Below are 5,819 nucleotides of genomic sequence, written 5' to 3' on the forward strand. Positions count from 1 at the left end.
AAAAATGCTATTTGTAACGCTCTATTTGTAACAGGCATAAGTTGTGTTAGTTACTACAAGGGCATTCGTAACTGACATTACAAGTGCGGGTTACAAATAAATTAGTATTAGTAACTGGCATATCCAAGGTTAGTTACAAAAAGTAGTTCAAAGATAAAAAAATCAATCATTAGTAATGGACATAAAAAAGGCTAGTTACAAATAATAGGTTAAAATTTGTTGACTTTATTAATTGTAATGGAGTTTATTAAGGTCAGTTATAAATGCTATTCCACATAACTGCATAATTAAGTGCACAACACTCACTTTACTTGTATTCTTTTTACTATTTATTTTAAGAAAGTACTCCTACAGTCCTACTCTTCCTCGGTTCCTCCTACTCAAACTTACCCTAAATTTTCACAGAACAACCTCAATTTTCTGCTTTCCTTTGAAACACCTCTAAAATTCTTCAATTTTTCTTAGAGCAACCTGTGCTCTTTGCTCCTGCAATCATGCATTTCGGAATCGTCCTAATTGCCGGATGATGCTGAGGAATTGCAAGCCCCATTTTTCCGGAGGCTATCGGAGGTTGGTTGTTGCAATTAAATAACATTTATTTGAGGGCGTAGTGTTTCGTTTTCATTCCCCCATTTTAAGGTTCGTCTTTTCCTCTTATTCTTCTTCCTTTTGGTTTGGTTTAGCTAGATTTGACTAATTGACCCTTGTGTTTTCGGATTCAACTGCATTTTATGCTTCGTTATTGATTTAATTTCATTTTGTTTTTGTTGATTTTCGTTGTGTATTGTTTACCCAAATGAGGTTGTACTGCATGTGTTTTTAATTTGTTTTTGTTGTTATTGATTTTTGATTGTTAGGGTTTTTTTGGTTTTTTGTCATTGATTTTTATTGTTAATTTAGGTATTTTTTGGCTGTTAACTACGTATAATTATTGAAGAAATGAGTATAATTATTGAAGTTATGAATGATTATCACATTATAACAACCGATTTGTTGCTGAAAGTTGGTTTTCAACCTCAATTTTGTTTTTTTATTGTATTTTTGTTGGGATGAGGTTTGATGTATACTATTTTGGTTAGATTTTGGGAAATTATTATATTGATTTTGTAAATTGATTGATTTTGTGATTACATTTGACGGTGAATATATGAATTATGATGTGTTTTGTATTGATTTTTATGGGTCTGTCCCGCCCGCTTTTTGATGGTGAATATATGAATTATGATGTGTTTTTTGTTGATTTTTCTGGGTTTGTCCCTTTTAAGGTAGGTTTATGTTGTATAGTTATTAAAATTTGCTAAGAATAATTATCAATATCTTGCAATAATACAGAAATGTATCCGCTTATAGTTCGGTTCTCGGAAACTTATCAATACACCTCATTTCATATTTGAACATAAAAAAATTGATTAAGAAAATCATGAAGATCACTAATAAAACGGAGAAGTATACATGGAATTGTGTTTATGCATCAGTATTAACAAGTGGGCATTTGAGATTGTATACTAATGAATTATTGTTGTTTTAGTGGCTTGTAAAAGTAGTTTCGTTAGATAAAAGCTTTATAATTATAGTAAGTCAAAGATAAAATTCTCAAGATAAAATATTGCACCATTTTATCTTGATAAGTACCTCACCAATCTCAGTTTAGTATCCTCTTTTCTATTGGCTGGATGAATGATTTAGAAGCTAAGACTTTATTTCTCAAGTAGTTGTCTTTGCGGGAAGAGTAGATTTATTAGTGTCATTTTGAACTAGAATTTAGAAAATGTGCTTTTAAGAAGCCTAATATAACAAAGCTAAGATAATTTATTTTTTTCTGTAAAATTATCATATTTTGTCATTTGATTCTTCACAATTTTCCCTCGCCTTTAGTAGCACCATTATTACGTGTTGGAGTTGTGGTTTAATCATTTATGATAAATTTATATTTTAAGTAAGGTAAAACTCGAGGTTGTCTTTTGCAGGCAATAATAGTATAGGGTAACATAGTTGGAAAAATATGATGAAATAAAAAAAAATTATATAAATGGCCTTTTTATGTTAATTATCTAAATATTTTATCCTCATTTTAAAAAAGTTGGATGTACTTAAAGAGTTGGAAGAGGCCAGATAATATGCTCATGATAATGTCAGATTATATTCATCTTGATTAATGAGGATGTTAAGATACTTGTTGAAAATAAGTAGGCAAGAGATTGCTCCTATTGCAGGCCAGGTAATTCACTCATTCGGTTTCTCCTACTGTAAAGGTCTAATTTCTTTCTCAATTTGATAATATGATTCATTTTTCAATTAATGAGCTACATTATTATGTATTACTTGTATTAAATTTTTTTTGTTTGTCAATAATTTAAGAGTGGGTGCAGTTCTTCTATGTCATTTGTCTTTCAGATATTGATCTTCAAATGCTAGGTGTAGGCTTGTCAAGTTTTGTTTGAAAATTGAAACATAGAAGGCCATTAGCTAAGTGTTCTCTGTTTTTTTTCTTCAGTTTGAGTTGTCAGTTTTTGTATTACAATGGCTCTATCAAATGTCTACCTTTTGTAAGTAAGGATATTAAAGATAATAGCTTCTTTGCAATTGTAAGGGTATGGCTTGTGTTGCAATTGTGCCGCTAACACTTTGACATTTAACACCCCTGCCATCATGCCTAAGGCATGAGGCCTTGTGGATAAAAGTCACAAAACAAACAAGTTAACTATTTTTTTTAAAGGCTGCGAATGCTGATGGAAAATCAAGTCAAGTAGAAAAGGCAGTTGCTCTAATAAAAGGGGCTGGAAAGAGTCTCCGGAGGAAGGAAAAACGAGCAATTATGGATCAAGAAAATCAGAGCTAGTCTTGGCCTTTCGATTCAGTGAGGACACATGTGGTACTTACAGTGTTTTGCACCCTTCCCTAACTTATAATTAATTCTTACAAGTATACCATGTTAATTTCAGTGAAAATGGCTTGCAAATCTCACCTACATGCTGGCAATAGGCCTATTGGAAATTTTGTCTAACATTGAGTTAGGTTTATAAGCTATACTGCTTTAGTTTCTATTGTTTGATTGACTCAATTTTTGGTATCTTTTTTCTTACACTCATTCAAATTTCTTTATCTCTTGTGAAGCCGGGTGAATCTCTAAGGGATTTATATAAGCACAAATATGTACTGGCAAATGGCTGCATATGAACACACTCAACACATTAGCAAAGCTATTAGTTTGAGAAATTTAATCTCAATTTGAGCTCTTATAGCTATCAGGAAAGAAAAGCCTTGTAGAATACTTTTATAAAGCAAATCCAGTAAAAATCTATAAGTACCACAATGGCTCTTATATTACATATGTTTTCTTAAAGGCCAACATGTTATATTCTTTCTCACCCCATCCCACGCACCCTACTTGATTTGTTTCATTCTGTTGTTCCTTGCATGCATCATAATCGTTAACCTGATTCTATTCACATAACATTTAGACACTCTTAATGCTTAATGTCTTGTAATCTTCTCAAGATTCAATAAGTTAAGAAATCCATTATCACTACTTGATGAGTAAGTAAAAACTTTTATCATTGGAACCTTTTAAGATATCCCACAAACTCATATTTTGGAAATTATTTAACATTGGCCTTTGTGATAACAATTTGGCATTTTGGTTTTGGATGCAGGGTTCAATATTATTCCAAGCTTATTATACAAGCACCTTCAAAAGGGTGAACAACTTATGAGAGGATGATTTCTTCAAGCAATTTTCAGATTGTTCTGTTTTAGACATCACAATGATATTCTATTTTATTTAGTTCAAATCACCTCTTATCACTCTGTTCTTTTAGGATGACATACATGTCCTTTGTAGTTGAAAGTTGGTGAAATATTTGTAATTACAAGTACATCATTTTTTGTATTTTATAATTGATGATATAGATCGATGTCGATTAAATTGGACCTTATTACGTGCAGGTTTAAATTAATTATCATTATATTTATTACTGTATAAAAGTTGGGTTAATAATTTATGGTGCTTCACATTAAAAAAATGTAGCGTGGGTAACGGCAGTAGGGGCATCTGCTACTACTGCCATTTTAATTTTTTTTTAAATAAAATAAAATGTTATTCGTAACCGGCGTCAAGATTTGTCAGTTACTAATAGTACCCTTATTGTAACCGGCGTAACTTAATGCCAGTTATGAATAGTATGTTTTATAAGTTGGAAAATAGATTTTTTGTAACTGGCATTAGGTTAAGCCAGTTACGAATAGCACATTATTTGTAACTAACATTAGCCGGTTACGAATAATTTTAACTAGTTGTAACGGTGGCATTCGCAACCAACAATGCCAGTTACAAAAAGTCAATTTCGTCAGTTACAAATAGCATTTTTTCTACTAGTGACTCGAAGAACCTTCTTCCATTCATGGCGCCCCATCTTAGAGAAGCGTTTCTTCCTTCTCATGAAGCAATTTGGAGTATATTTCTCAACGTTGTTCGGAGGGCTAATTAATTCCAGTCTTTTCATTAGCCACATCTGTAAAAATTGCAATGTAAATAAATTATTATTACTGTACAAAAATATATTTTTGATTTCTGTAATTAAAAATATTATTTTTCTACCTGTAATAAAATTGGAGAGCCTCGAAAAGGTGCTTTTGGATTTTTCTTCAATTCATCAAGACTAAGCATAGTCTCTCCAACTATTAAAGGCATTGGATTTCTCCCTGATTCAATTTGTTCTAAAACAGTGGATATAATTGACTGACCCTCATTATTTTTACCGCTAGTAAGGAAAAATTGATTAAGCATGCAAAACAGGAAAGCCCTTCTTCTATAAACATGGAAAGATTCAGAATTAGGTCTATCAAAATAATGGCGAGCAAATTCTTTCAAATTAACTATGCTACCATCTACTACTTTTGATAGATCTCTGTCTTTTAAATTGAAGAAGCGTTCACAATCCTTATAATAATATTCATTTATTCTAGGGATTACTACAAGATCTAGTGCAAGGAAGCCTAAAATAGCACCAAATTCTTCCGGCAAAGGGCTAATTTCATCATACCCTATTCTAAAGCAATGAGTATCTACATCCCAATATTCTAGAGCGGTATGAATAAAATCTGAGTCAAGATCTACCCCTTAGATACCATAAATACCCCCCAAGTTAAAAACATCTGATTCTTTTCTCTCTTTGGCATTAAGAGATCGACACCATTCATGAGTATAGTTGGTAAAACTTTTGGAGACTAGAGACATGATGTTATTTTTCTAAAAGCTAAGAAATATTTTATCTGCTGAAATTATGAAGAAAATCGGCTGGGGAGTGGGCTATTTATGCAGAAAATCGGAGCAGTTTTAATCCAGGAAGGATTCGGAGTCAGCGCTCATTATCGCCAGACGCCAACCATTGACGCCTGACGCCAGAGCCTGGCGCCAAACGCTAAGTGTAGTGCCTGGAGCTACACCAAAATGCATGGCGCCAGCTGGCGCCAATATGTGTCATCGTACGCGCTTTCTAAAAAACCGCGTTTTCGACTTGATTCGAGTTTGCTAATGACTTTACAATTTCCTTATCTTTTTTTCTAAAAATTCATCTATTCCTCCCTCTTAATTAATATAGCTACTATATCAATTATATTATTTTTCGGATTTTATTTAGACTAACTTCCAAGTTTTTATAAATCTAATATTTTATTTGACTTTTCCTTTTTCATTTTTTCTCTTTTGGGGGAGAAAGTCGGATACCCTCCATCAATAATAAAAATGACAGAATTTTTGCGCAAAATTATTTTTCACATTTCCTCGCACACACAAACATGCACATAACAATAATAAAAAA

The 5,819-nt window shown here is 32.2% G+C and overlaps 1 long non-coding RNA gene across 1 annotated transcript; it reads left to right on the forward strand.

Annotated features, from left to right (window-relative positions):
- The first annotated feature begins 344 nt into the window (after positions 1-344).
- On the forward strand, positions 345-3,935 carry LOC145641767 (uncharacterized). The gene is made up of 3 exons (XR_014115520.1): positions 345-639; positions 2,717-2,872; positions 3,654-3,935. It is a non-coding gene; the product is annotated as an uncharacterized LOC145641767 (long non-coding RNA).
- Positions 3,936-5,819: the final 1,884 nt, after the last annotated feature.

Source organism: Chenopodium album, chromosome 1 (assembly GCF_948465745.1).
Source record: "Chenopodium album chromosome 1, dcCheAlbu1.1, whole genome shotgun sequence".
NCBI lineage: Eukaryota > Viridiplantae > Streptophyta > Magnoliopsida > Caryophyllales > Amaranthaceae > Chenopodium > Chenopodium album.